Here is a 13,086-nt window from a genome sequence, read left to right as displayed (position 1 = left end):
TAGAATTATAAGGTTCTATCTCCGTTTAGGGCAGTTCAGAGATATTGAGCGTCAAAGTTTTTACATTCCATTATGTTTTGTGAGATGGAACCTTTGTATTTTATGAATTACTAACTAAAAAATGTCAACATTTTAAAGATAAGACGACACAGGCATTAATAAACACCTAATGGATCAGATTATGTAAAATACGCAATTTTCACAAAAATGGAGATAGAACCTTATAATTCTAACGTCACGTAATGTTGGAAAAAAACATCAAAACAAGTCAAAGTGCTTATGGCTTTGATCTGACACATACAACCTCTATACATCAATACATGGTGATGTGAAATATGAATTATAGAAACATTAAGGTAGGTAAGGGTAAATATTTAATCTGCCCCACTGTTGAACCAAGTCTAATTTGTATTGTTTATAAATGATTATGACATCACCCTGACGCATCGCAACATCGCAAATCTAAACTTAGTTTTGTTTGTCACATGTACCATGTCCTGTGAGATTTAGAGAGACTTTGTTTTGGTTTTCGAACAGTAATTGTCACATAATAATTTCCATTGGTGACATCTCAATTCAAAAACAGCCACGATGATTGCGAGATATCTCCTGAAATACCAACAAAGTAGCCTACTGTTCCCAAGCTCATTATACGTAGACAAGTGACTGCATCCGTAACAAGCCGACAGCCATTCTTCTCTCTTTCAAAATTCACATTAAAATCGGTAACTTCCTATTTCACAACCCAGAGGTTTGATTACAAGTTCCTTTCAATAACAACCGTGTGTGACAGAAACTGAATAATTGAATAATGTTGTTGTCCAACCGAAAGGCTGCCGCGGCCTTCAATCAACTGCTCGTCTTGTGCTTCTCTCTTCCGTGTGCTCCAGGCTTCATCCCCGTCTCTCTGCCCTTCTCTCTATCATCTCTAATTACCCATCCCCGGGACCGCGAGAAGCCAACAAGGTTGAAGGTAAGTGTATTTATTGCACCGCTCCGACAATAAAATTGGCCCAGCGCATTGATTTTTACCTCCTCTTGTCTTCTTTGCACGTTGATTACAGATTGCAAGAATTTGTGTTTGTGTCTCGACTGGTTTCATCCCTTCCACACACACACTGCTTACCAGTGTGGTGTAGTCTAGTGTTTTCTAGTGGGTATATTGTGATTTTTCCCTCCCAGCCTCATATCGTTCATTTCGGAACACCATAAAAATACATCTGCGCTCCCTGTCTAACGTTATATATATCTAACATTATGTTATAAGGCTGATCTGTGCATGATAGTGCTGCATTTTGACATATTTCATGTCGCATCTCCCCCCCGTTGATGGTAAATGACGCTATAGTCAGTCTCAATGGTCCAAAATTCAAGTGCTTCGTGAATTTTATGAATGAAAATGAAAGATCTGTCACAAAACGCTGTTACGTATCCTCACACATTTTTAAGTGGGTATATGGAAATCCTTGGCCTTTCCTAGTGGGTACACGGCGTAGTCCTGCGTATCACGTAGACTACACCACTGACTGCTTCTGCTGAAGACACTGGGCGACAGAACCCAAGCCCTGTTTACTGCACCTAAAAGACATCCATCTTTCCTTGAACAAATCACTAATCTGACAGGACTTGACGGGCGAAGGCAAGGCAGTGAAAGGCTTTGCTTTGACCGATCCAAGCATGTTAGATCAGTGAAAACATCAAAGGAGGAATGAATAAAGGATGCATTTTAGGAGTATTTTAGGAGTATTCAAACGGGACCCTAGAGGTTGCTGCTGCCCTGTGGCTCCCAGGCCTTTTTCTGTGGTGTTACACAATGCTTACACACCAGGGGAGATGTTATGAATAGACCATTACTGCCAGTTTATTGATTAGCTACTCTCTTTTCTTTTTTGCTTCAGTGAATCACACTTTTTCTCAGTTATGAAAAGTGGGACATTCCTCTGCTGTCTCAAAGGAGCAGTCTATTCGGTTGTTAAGTCTGACGTCACTTGTGGTGTGTGTGGGTGTCCAAACCAGAAATTCCCCGCACCAGAGTACCAGTGTACTAAAGCACCAGAGTACCAGTGTACTAAAGCACCAGAGTACCAGTGTACTACAGCGGTAGAATGATCGTTTCTTAGACTCGGATCTATTCATACAACAAGGGACACAGCACTTTCCAGTTTTTCCCATATTTGTCAGCGTCTTTGAGCTTCGGAAAAGCGCTATAAATATAATGAATTATTATTATTACTGAGGCATTTCGAAGAGAGCGCCTCAGCCAACGTTGGACCCGGAAACACGTCACGACTTAACAACCGAATAGTCTGGCGCCATAAACATGTTGGGTTTGTAAACAGGTGGAGGGGGTTTGGCAAATGTAACAAACAAACCACCCCCAAAGCCAAACCCTTCAGTTAACAAACATATATAGAGTACGTGTTTATTCTAATTTTGGACAGAAACAGAGGTTAAAGGGTCAATCTGGGATTCAAACGGTAACAAAGTGGGTCTCTCTGACACTTGTTTGGTAAACAGCTGAGGGACGGGGCTGGAGAAATGTTACCACTTTCAGATTCATAGATAGAGCTGTGAATGCCTGACTGGCCATTCAGGATAAGTGTTAACCGTGTTTTGAAGCTATTCCTGCTGGTACCAGATATACGGACACATTTATGCACTCACTACAATAATAATAATAATAAGTAAATAACCCAAGGACACTTTACAAGGGAATGAAACGGACAGACAAAACTGAAAAACAACAAAGCAAAAAACTGAAACAATGACTAGGGGCCAAAGGCCTTGGAGAACAGATGTGTTTTGAGGCCAATGTAAATGCAAATTCAGTGTTTTGTAAATAATTGTTAACAAACAGCAGAGTAAAGCTTATATGTTGACTTCTGATCCGGTAAGACAGTTCAGCTAAGCTCACGAGGCATCTCCTGTATAAGTTAGAAGAATCATGAATATATATCATTCATTTCAATGTCCCAAAATGAATTTACCAACCCCAGATTGAGTGTTGCTTTAACGTTGCATTTGTTGAGCCTGTTAAAACTGTAAGTACAATATCACTCTGGGTGTTATTAAGAGGAAAATAGAAATTCATGAAGGTGCATCCCTGATTCTACGTAGCAATAGTTACCGTACGTTAAACAGCTCTGTTTTCCTCCTCTTCTCACTGACTTGTTAGAGTTTTCTACTCTGCATATAAATACCCTCTGGCAGAGAACAGCATCCCGAGCAGCTGTGATAGACTGTGGTGATCTTTGTTTAGTGCCATTTTGCACTTTACACTTTGTATGAATTACTATCATTTGTGACGGTGTCCACCAGTGACGTTGCCGTTTGCAAAGCCCTGTGTCGTAGTAAAAGGTTGTAATCGAGCGGGGTCTCCATGGCGACTCCACAGTAGGCCAGCCCCAATGGACGATGGTTGGGGGCGGCTGTGGCGCAGGAGGTAGAGGAGCCGCCGTCTAATTATCGCAAGGTTGGTAGATCGGCGGTTCCAGCCCCGGCTGGCCACATGTCGAAGTGTCCTTGGGCAAGACACTGAACCCCAAATTGCTCCCAGTGAGCGGGCCGGCGCCTTGCATGGTAGCTTGCCGCCATTGGTGTGTGAATGTGTGTGTGAACGGGTGAACGAGAGGCCGTTGTAAAGCGCTTTGGATAAAGGCGCTATATAAGTGCAGTCCATTTGTTCACAAGATGACAAACGATAATACATAACAAGCAAAAGAATCCTAACCGATGTCCAACTGCAGATCTGAAAATAAATCCTTTTAAGTTTTCCTTCCTTTTCTTTGGAGGGTACAGAGAATGGTGAGATTATGTAAATGGTGTCACAGGGTGGGTACTCACATGTTAAATCACCTTCATAGTGCATTACCGTCCAGCTATGCAGTGTGTGCTCTTCTTGGTGGCCGGTGCTAGGCTAGGCTAGGCTAGCTAACTACCTCACAGCTGGTCTTGAATCCCCACCTGTCCACGGGGAGCAGTTTCCTGAACCAGCGCTGGTGGACACCAGGCCTAGCGATAGCGCTACGGTGGACACGCTCAACAGATGTTGGGTTTGGGCACCGTTCCACGACAGCAGTTGGTCTTAACTTCCTTCAATGTTTTATTTGTCTTGGCTGGAGATTGAACACATCTAGCAGCAGCTAGTTTTTGAAGAAAATCAATTCCGTAGCCTTCGGGACTGAAGCACTTATTGCGCTTTATTATTCTACTCATTTGTTGTTGTGCTGGGAAGAAAAAAAACCGACCGTAAGCCACATAAATAATCCACAGAAATTAACCTGCGTTTTGGTTAATCAGTTATGATACTATGCACGAGACACAGGTACATTTGGAGGGCTCTGTAAACGTTTAATGCAGGACGTTTCACTGGGTATAGTTCTTGTTAATTTGGTGCATTTTTAAAATCATAATTAGCATCATGCTTTCATCAATTTCTGTCTGGCAAACATTTCATTGTTTAAATCAATAAATGTCTAGTCTAGATCACACGCACACACACACACACACATGCATGTGTGCAAGTGCTCACGCGCACACACATACACATACGGACATCACCTAATGTTTTTGGCATGATTAATTAACTCAGGGCTTGTTTAAGATGGTTTCCTACGCTGCCCCTGTGTGTATCTTCCATCATGCTATATACCTCATAGATGAACACAGATTGTCTTTGGGACCTACATAGACTGCCTGACTTAGGCTATTCTAATTACTCTATAGCACCCCTGTCGAGAGCTGTCGAACCTTGCATTGAGAAAGATGAGGTGTGTGTTCAAAGCTGTTATTTAGCAATGCCATGCTAGTCAAATACTGAGATTAAATCTAATTCATTTATTATCATATATTTCCTGACGTCACATGTTTACTGATCATTGGTTGCTGGTGCATGTACGTGTGTGCGTGTGCGTGTGAGTGTGCATGTGAGTGTGTGTGCGTGCGCGTGCGTGTGTGTGTGTGTGTGTGTGTGTGTGTGTGTGTGTGCCTGTGTTGGTGACCAGAATTGACTGTCTCCCGTCTGTATTCCTGTAACCATGCAATGCCAGGGATTGGGTCCAGTCTCCTGTTGGAATATGAATCATTGTCCATCCGCTGTGTCTGGATAATGACTCATGCCTGGCAGAAGGGCTGGTGTGGACTAATGCAACTCCCAACGCACTTCCCCTCTAGCCCCGCCTCCTATTCGGTTGTTAAGTCTGACGTCACGCGTGACGTTTAGCAATTTCCGGGTCCAAATAAAAAAATCTGCGCACCAGAGTGAGGGGGTTACTCCCACTCATATTTTTCTTTTTATTGCGATAGAGACAGTAGAGATTTGACAGGAAGGATGGGTGAGAGAGAGAGATGGTGAGAGAGAGACAGGATGGGTGAGAGAGAGAGAAGAGAGAGATGACATGCAGGATATGTCCGCTGTGGCCAGAATCGAACCGGGAACCCTGCGGTTCCATGGTCGACTCTTACGCCACCAAGCACCCCATTCATTGGTACTTCTGAGGTTGTTTTGTGTTTGAGGGCTGATGAGGTCACTGATTAGGTCATCTGAACCCCATGTCAAGGACATAGTGGACACCCACTCCTCGACCTCTGGGACTGATGATCACCATGGACTCTCAGGGACATGGATGTACTCAAGTACCTAGTGAAAGCTGGTATGAGAGGACTGGACATATTGCACTAGTGGATGGTAAATGGTAAATGGACTGCACTTATATAGCACCTTTTTTGCTGCTCCAAAGCTGCTCCAAAGCGCTTTACAACGGCCTCTCATTCACCCATTCACACACACATTCACACACCAATGGCGGCAAGCTGCCATGCACGGCGCCGGCCCGCTCACTGGGAGCAATTTTGGGGTTCAGTGTCTTGCCCAAGGACACTTCCACATGTGGCCAGCCGGGGCTCGAACCGCCGATCTGCCAACCTTGCGATCATTAGACGGCGACTCTACCTCCTGAGACACAGCCGGAGAAGTGTTTTCGAGGAGGTTGAAACGGCTGTAAGCGGCATGTTAGTGTTGGAAATCCAAATAGCATACATTTATGATTCCGAATCACATCTTTTTTGTATTGAAAATATAAGGTGGTGCTTTACCACACTCTACACTTTTAAGGTCTAGTTACCTGTGCATAATTTGAAAATAATATCCTGAAAGTTCTGAACAATTCTGAGAGAGCCTCTTTGTGTCATGACGAGCGTGCGGGTAAAGCACATCCTTTGGGGATGCTCGATGGCTCATTTTGAGTCGTTCCAGTAATGGGTTGCTTTATCTTTTTGAATTCTAATTTCCTTTCTATTTCCAACCTAATGGAAAAGTTTGAGCAGTACATTGAGCTGGATTCTATCTTTTACACCAGGACTTGGGAGTTTAGAAACCTTGACAGCTTCATGGCAGGTAATTTCAACACTTATTGTGCCATTATGTCAAATAGATCTCTAAAAGGCTGGGCTTTTATCTCTTGGTGTCTATTATCAATCCATATTTGTCCTAAAAAGAAAAAAAGAAAAAAAACATATAGAAATTTCAAAGCGCTCCTTTTGTCATTATGTAAATCCGGTATATGTCTTAAAAAAGTGTAGTTATTAAAGTAATCACTTTGAAGTAAAAAGGGATTACTATAGAATCGTTTGAGCTAGGAGTCAAATGTGTGGTTTACGCATTAACGGCAGTAGCACTTAAATCAGGCCTCACAGCTTTCTCCATCTCCAGCAGAAATTCATTAAGAAATACATTTCCGTCACCTAAGAAAGCTGTAGTAAGAATTACCTTTAATAATTATTTCCCACTACTGCATTTAGGGAACTGGGGTTTTGTCTAGTTGGAAGATTTCACGAAAGAGATTTATAGCTTTATAGATTTATATTTGCCCTCTCTATCCAGTCCTTTAAATCTAAGCTCAAAACGCTCTGTTTGTTGTTCTGTTCCTCTGTTGGTTATATATTTTTCTGTTTATTTACACTTTAGGAGTACTTTTACTGTAAAACACTTTGGTTGACAAGTGTCATGTTTAAATGTGCTAGTGTAGTGACCCACTGTACATAAGACATTCCCTAGACACTATGGAGGAGGTACGGCTCCTTTAAGACGAGGAGTTCAGAGTTCAACCCAGGGGCTTTCTGGGTAGTGTTTAGAGTTACCCATGCCTACTCACTCCCACACTATATAAATACATTTGATTGATTGATTGATTGATTGATAGCAGATGAGTGAATGAATAATACAACACATATAAATAGCCTACTCAGCAAAAAATAACTAAGATACTGTTTCCCTGGTAACTTAAATGACACTCGTCACATGATGTACTGTTGACCCACTGACCGTCACTACCAGTCAACTAGATGTTGTGATTGGTTCAGCTGATGGCTAGATCTGGGAAATATACATGTTTTCCCTTCCCATTAATGTCCCCCTTAGTTTCCTCTGTAACCACTATTAAGGAGGGAGGTTCGAGTTCTGGGAAAAAGCCCTGAGTACAGACGGATCACTTAGAGAGAGAGCCTAAGTGTGTCTGCAGAGAGAGAGGGGAGCACAGCTGTTTTGTGTTGCTTTTGGAAAACACTGTATGTGGCAGGCTTATTGTGTAAAGAGGGAATCTGCAAAGCGCGATGGCAAAAGAATAGGAGGATTTTGGTGAATAAGGTGACTATTAGTAGACCAAAATAATAATAATAATAATAATAATAATAATAATAATAATAATAATAATAACTTTAATTTCTATAGTGCCTTTCAAAAGACCCAAGGACGCTTTACAATTAAACAACAACAAGGGAAATGATCAGACAGACAAAACAGAAAACAAACAAAGCAAAACTTAAACATTGACTAGGGGCCAAAGGCCTTGGAGAACAGATGTGTTTTCAGGGCTAATTTGAAGGAGTCCAGGGTGGGGGCGTTGTGGATCACTATGGGGAGGGAGTTCCAGAGGGTAGGTGCGGCCACGCTGAAGGCTCTGTCCCCAAAGACCTATATAGGTTTGTTGATGGTTTACTGTATAAACCTGGTGGGCTGTTGGGAAGGTTGATGTGTTGAATGTTGAAGGAGTGTGGGTAGGGTAACACAGGGTGAAGATCGTGCCTGTGTATATATATATATATATATATAATACTGTGTTGTATTTTATGAGGCATTTGATTTGAGGTGAAGCTCGACATGGCGTTCTGTAAGCCTTACATGCTGCATGTATATTTAATATTGACGGCGTCACTTTGAGATCATGCTTGGTTATACATGGGGGAAATAAGTAATCTACTCGTTGTAAAGGTGACTAATCAGGCTTTCCAACAATATAAAATACACTACCTATTGGTATTATTAAAGGGGAGGAATAATCGGCCGAAATAACATTTCCGAACCTTTTTTGAGGAGTTTATTTCACCCCCTGCTGATTTTGTGGCTCAAGCCCAATTTTCTGGGATTTGTTAAAGAAATTCTGTCTCTCACTGTTAAAATGAACTTACCATTACAATTATAGACTGTTCATTTCTTTGTAAGAGGGTAAACTCACAAAATCAGCAGGGGGTGAAATACGTATTTCCCCCACTGTGATGCATTATTCACAGCATACCTGTATAATTCCCTACAATCGTCGTGCATTTTGCACCTATTAATTCCACAAGAATTGACACTAAAAGGTTCAAACACAAAGTAGAGACATTTTTAAAATGTTCCCCCTGCCAATATTTGACTGCTGTGGCGCAGGAGGTAGAGCCGCCGTCTAATGATCGCAAGGTTGGCAGATCGGCGGTTCGAGCCCCGGCTGGCCACATGTCGAGGTGTCCTTGGGCAAGACACTGAACCCCAAAATTGCTCCCAATGAGCGGGCCGGCGTCTTGCATGGTAGCTTGCCGCCATCGGTGTGTGAATGTGTGCGTGAATGGGTGAAAGAGAGGCCGTTGTAAAGCGCTTTGGAATAAGGCGCTATATAAGTCAGTCCATTTAGTGGTTCCCTCAAACTTTGAAGGCACTTTTGTTTTGCTTCCCATGCAAAATAGGTTTTGGCTTTGTTTTAATGACGGCACTAAAATGTTTATTGCTTTCAGTGAGACTCAAAATAAAAGACCCCCCGAACCCCCGAAGCTGTTTTTAGAAACGAAACGTAGAATTATCTTAATGTGTTTTCTCCCCCTGGCGATCCATATTAATTATTTAAAGGGATGTTCCATTTTGAGAAGCATTTAGAAAGTTGACAATACATGTGCACTAGTGCGTACACGATATGTGCATGTGAGTGTGAGTAAACTGAAACATTTCAAAACATTCAAGGTCTTTGGGGTGAAGTTTACTTCCAGGGTTTTCTATTTTTAACAGGCATATTAAAGGCATAACATGGTCCTCCCCACACTCTTGCGTGGCTCGTTCTGCATGAGCCTGCGTCTTAAACAATGAGGAATCTGTTTGCTTGCGGTGCCCTACTCAGCTGGGACTCTGTGACTCCCAGAAGCCACTGCAGTGAAACTCCATCAGCCGTGCCCTCCTGTGAGAGAGCAGGCGTACCAGCACCATGTCTGGGAGGTATTAAACTTCCATTTGAAACGGTTTATAAACTGAATTTTTCCCATAAACTTTTTTTAGCCCCTGTGATGGTTTCTGTTTCTGATCACCAGACATCACGCTGTGATGCAATGATGCAAACAACGTTGTCCCTGAGGGGACAAACTCATTATCTTATCTGTTGGTTTCATACCAGTTTCTTTACATCAAAGAGAATACATACTCTCACATCCACGTGCGATGCCTCATTTGCATACATTACCGCCTGCTGTATTAGAGGGGTAAAGATGCAAAACTCGAAACAGCGCACAGAGTATGTCCTCTACATTTGCGGCAAACGCAAAAAAAAAAATGGCTCTCCTACCGAAAGCTTTTCTCTCTCATCTCTTTCTCTCTCTCTGTCCAACACCTGTCTCTCACTCTCTCTCTCTGTCCAACACCTGTCTCTCTCTCTCTCTCTCTCTCTCTCTCTATGTCCAACACCTCTTTCACAATACGTTCCCTCCCTCCCTCCCTCCCTCCCTCCCTCTTAACACCCTACCATCTCTCCCTCTCCCTCTCTCTCTCTCCTTCTGTTGCTGGACTCTCTCTGACACTCTCGGGTTCTTTGGCCGGTCAACAGAGGGAGAAAGTATCCTCTTTTGACCATGGGCTTAAGTGAAATTGCTGCCTGCTCCCTTTCATGAGCAGCCATATTGTTTCCTGCTTTGATGTGGGTGCTCTCTTTGTGGCGGGGGAGCCAAGCACAGCCCCTACCTGCCTGTCGAGCTGGCCAGATGGACAGCGTGAGGGAGGGAGGGAGCCAGGGAGCGGGCGTGCGTCCCTCTCGCCATCTGCCTGCTATCGGCACGGACAGGCAGCCCTCTGTCGGACGGCACGGGCAGTACCTGGTCAGACCCCCGTGGGGACCCCAGCCACACACACACACAGACAGACACAGAGACACAGGCACAGACACAGACACACAGACAGAGACAGAGACAGAGAGAGAGACACAGAGACACAGAGACAGAGACAGAGACAGAGACAGACACAGACACAGACACACACAGACACAGACACACACAGACACAGACTCAGACACACAGACACAGGCACAGGCACAGACACAGACACAGACACACACACACACACAGACACACACACACACACACACACACACACACACACTTAACGTACTACTGAGCATAAGAGGGTATTAACAGACCTCCCTGCGCCGTATGTAGCCCCTGCTATGTGTGAATGAACGCACTTAACATACGAGTGACTCAGACATTTCTTGTGAGTCACGGTCGGCTTTGTGTCGCAGTTAAAAACCGCTAAGAGGCTTGCGCAACATTTAAGTGTTTTTCACACGTCTGTCTTGAAGGCAGACGAAAACGCTTTACCTATTCAGCAGAGATGTGAAATGTTTTCACTCACTACAAACATACAGAGAACGAGTGGCGCCCTACACTTCCTCTCTCTCTCTCCATTTGCTGTTGTTTGTAAGAGAGAGACTAAAACATTTGAGTGCTAGCAGGTTCCTTCGTTGAGTGCTAGCATCAAATGTCAAGGCTGTCAGCGCCGTCCTCTATAGCAGCTCGTCGGAGGCCTCAAGGTATGAAGATGAGAAAGGCAGTTTGGCAGAGGAGCTGTGTTGTAGCTGTCGGCCTGGATGCTGTTCAAATAGCCCTACTGGCTTGCATGAATATTAAGCTTTTAGCTTTCAGCAGATAAACCAGTCAACAAGCGATGCGCTCACCAGCATTGTGGCTCCTCGGTAACTTCCCATCAGAGGGAGAGGCCATTGTTACTGATGTTTCTTCAAAGCAGCGACTCTCTCCTCCAGCAGAGCACTTCTTCTGCTATTGTTGAGTTTCAGACGCGAGCTGTCACTCATCCTTCTTCTTTCACGAGAGCAGTTTTGTTAAAAACATGTTGCTCTGTCTCTGTTTGGACGGTTTGAGGCTTTGAGGGAGTGGACTAGGCAAGATGTGCTTTACACACGCAGTCCTTGTGAGGTGGCCTACTCATTAAAGGTCCTATGTTTGATGAGGAACTGATGATGCCAGACACAACGTGAGCTTAGGTTCTATCTCCGTTTAGAATGATAAGGTTCTATCTCCGTTTAGAATGATAAGGTTCTATCTCCGTTTAGAATGATAAGGTTCTATCTCCGTTTAGAATGATAAGGTTCTATCTCCGTTTAGAATGATAAGGTTCTATCTCCGTTTAGGGCAGTTCAGAGATATTGAGCGTCAAAGTTTTTACATTCCATTATGTTTTGTGAGATGGAACCGTTGTATTTTATTAATTACTAACTCAAAAATGTCAACATTTTAAAAATAACACCACACAGGCATTAATAAACTCCTAATGGATCAGATTATGTAAAAAACTCAATTTTGACAAACATGGAGATAGAACCTTATAATTCTAACGTCACGACATGCTGTGTCAGTGTTTCAGCCAATACATATTATTACTGTATACAGTACTTTACCATTTGAAATGATGGAAAATAATGTTTTATTATTTATATTTGTGTTGTTCTCTCTCGCCTCTTTGTTTAAGAGTGTCAAAGTATGTAAGGTTGAACGTCTCAACAAAAAATGTGTTTATAGAATTTGATAGGTAAATTGGTATCTTAGTCACGTATGTTTGGACATTGCTCACACATTGTCCGCCAGTCTGCCAATGACTGTGTGTGACTCTCAGCCAACACCCCCCCCCCCCAACACACACACACACACACACACACACACACGCTAATATTCAAACTCTGCAATTACAGGGGATGGAGTAATTACATGAAGTGTAAAGAGAGTGGGTCTGTCCTTCAGATGAAAAATGACGGCCCAGTTCAGATCCATAGGCGTTGTCTGATGGTAATGAGAGGTATATTTAGTAACATGACTCAGGGAATGGACTAGAATGTGTGTACAGGTCTGCATACCACAGTGGATGTAACAGACTAGACGCTCGGAAGGCTGGTTGTTGTCGCCAGTGTTTTCCTTCTAAACTGCCGTTTACAGAAATGGATGGAAATAGGTGCCTAGGCCGTGGATTCCAATGACAGTTAAAATAAATGTCGTGAGCTTATAATGAGAAGGTTCTATCTCCGTTTAGGGCAGTTCAGAGATATTGAGCGTCAAAGTTTTTACATTCCATTATGTTTTGTGAGATGGAACCTTTGTATTTTATTAATTACTTACTCAGAAATGTCAACATTTTAAAAATAGCACCACACATTAATAAACACCTAATGGATCAGATTTTTTTACAAAAATGGAGATCGAACCTTATAATTCTAACATCACAAAGGCAGTTGCTTAATCTCAACGCCATGTTTTGCTTGTACCGAAACAGCCTTCTTCACTCATCGCTCTTCGTCATCGGAAATCATGGGACATCTATCATGGCCGTTTAGCACGATGTTTAAGGTCAGAAACCGATAAAAAAATCGCGATCGATTTAAGGAGACACAAATAAAAGCAGTCTGTTCTCCTCACTTGAACTTTGAACGTCTCTTAGAGGCCGAGAGACAGACGGGGGGAGGGGGGGAGAGGGGGGACGAGAGGGAGGACGAGAGGGAGGAGCGGAGAGGG

The 13,086-nt window shown here is 43.1% G+C and overlaps 1 protein-coding gene across 1 annotated transcript in view; it reads left to right on the top strand.

The window, feature by feature from the left end:
• The first annotated feature begins 897 nt into the window (after positions 1–897).
• fhit (fragile histidine triad diadenosine triphosphatase) overlaps positions 898–13,086 on the top strand; it is a 206,459-nt gene continuing 194,270 nt past the window's right edge. Inside the window, exon 1 of the mRNA XM_080545617.1 lies at positions 898–973. The gene's annotated coding sequence lies outside the window, so the exon portion shown is untranslated. The remainder of the gene's footprint in view (positions 974–13,086) is intronic.

Source organism: Nansenia antarctica (genome assembly GCF_963989245.1).
Source record: "Nansenia antarctica genome assembly, chromosome: 15".
Lineage (NCBI taxonomy): Eukaryota > Metazoa > Chordata > Actinopteri > Argentiniformes > Microstomatidae > Nansenia > Nansenia antarctica.
The sequence above is the reverse complement of the archived record's forward strand: the minus strand, read 5'-3'. Positions and strand labels throughout refer to the sequence as shown.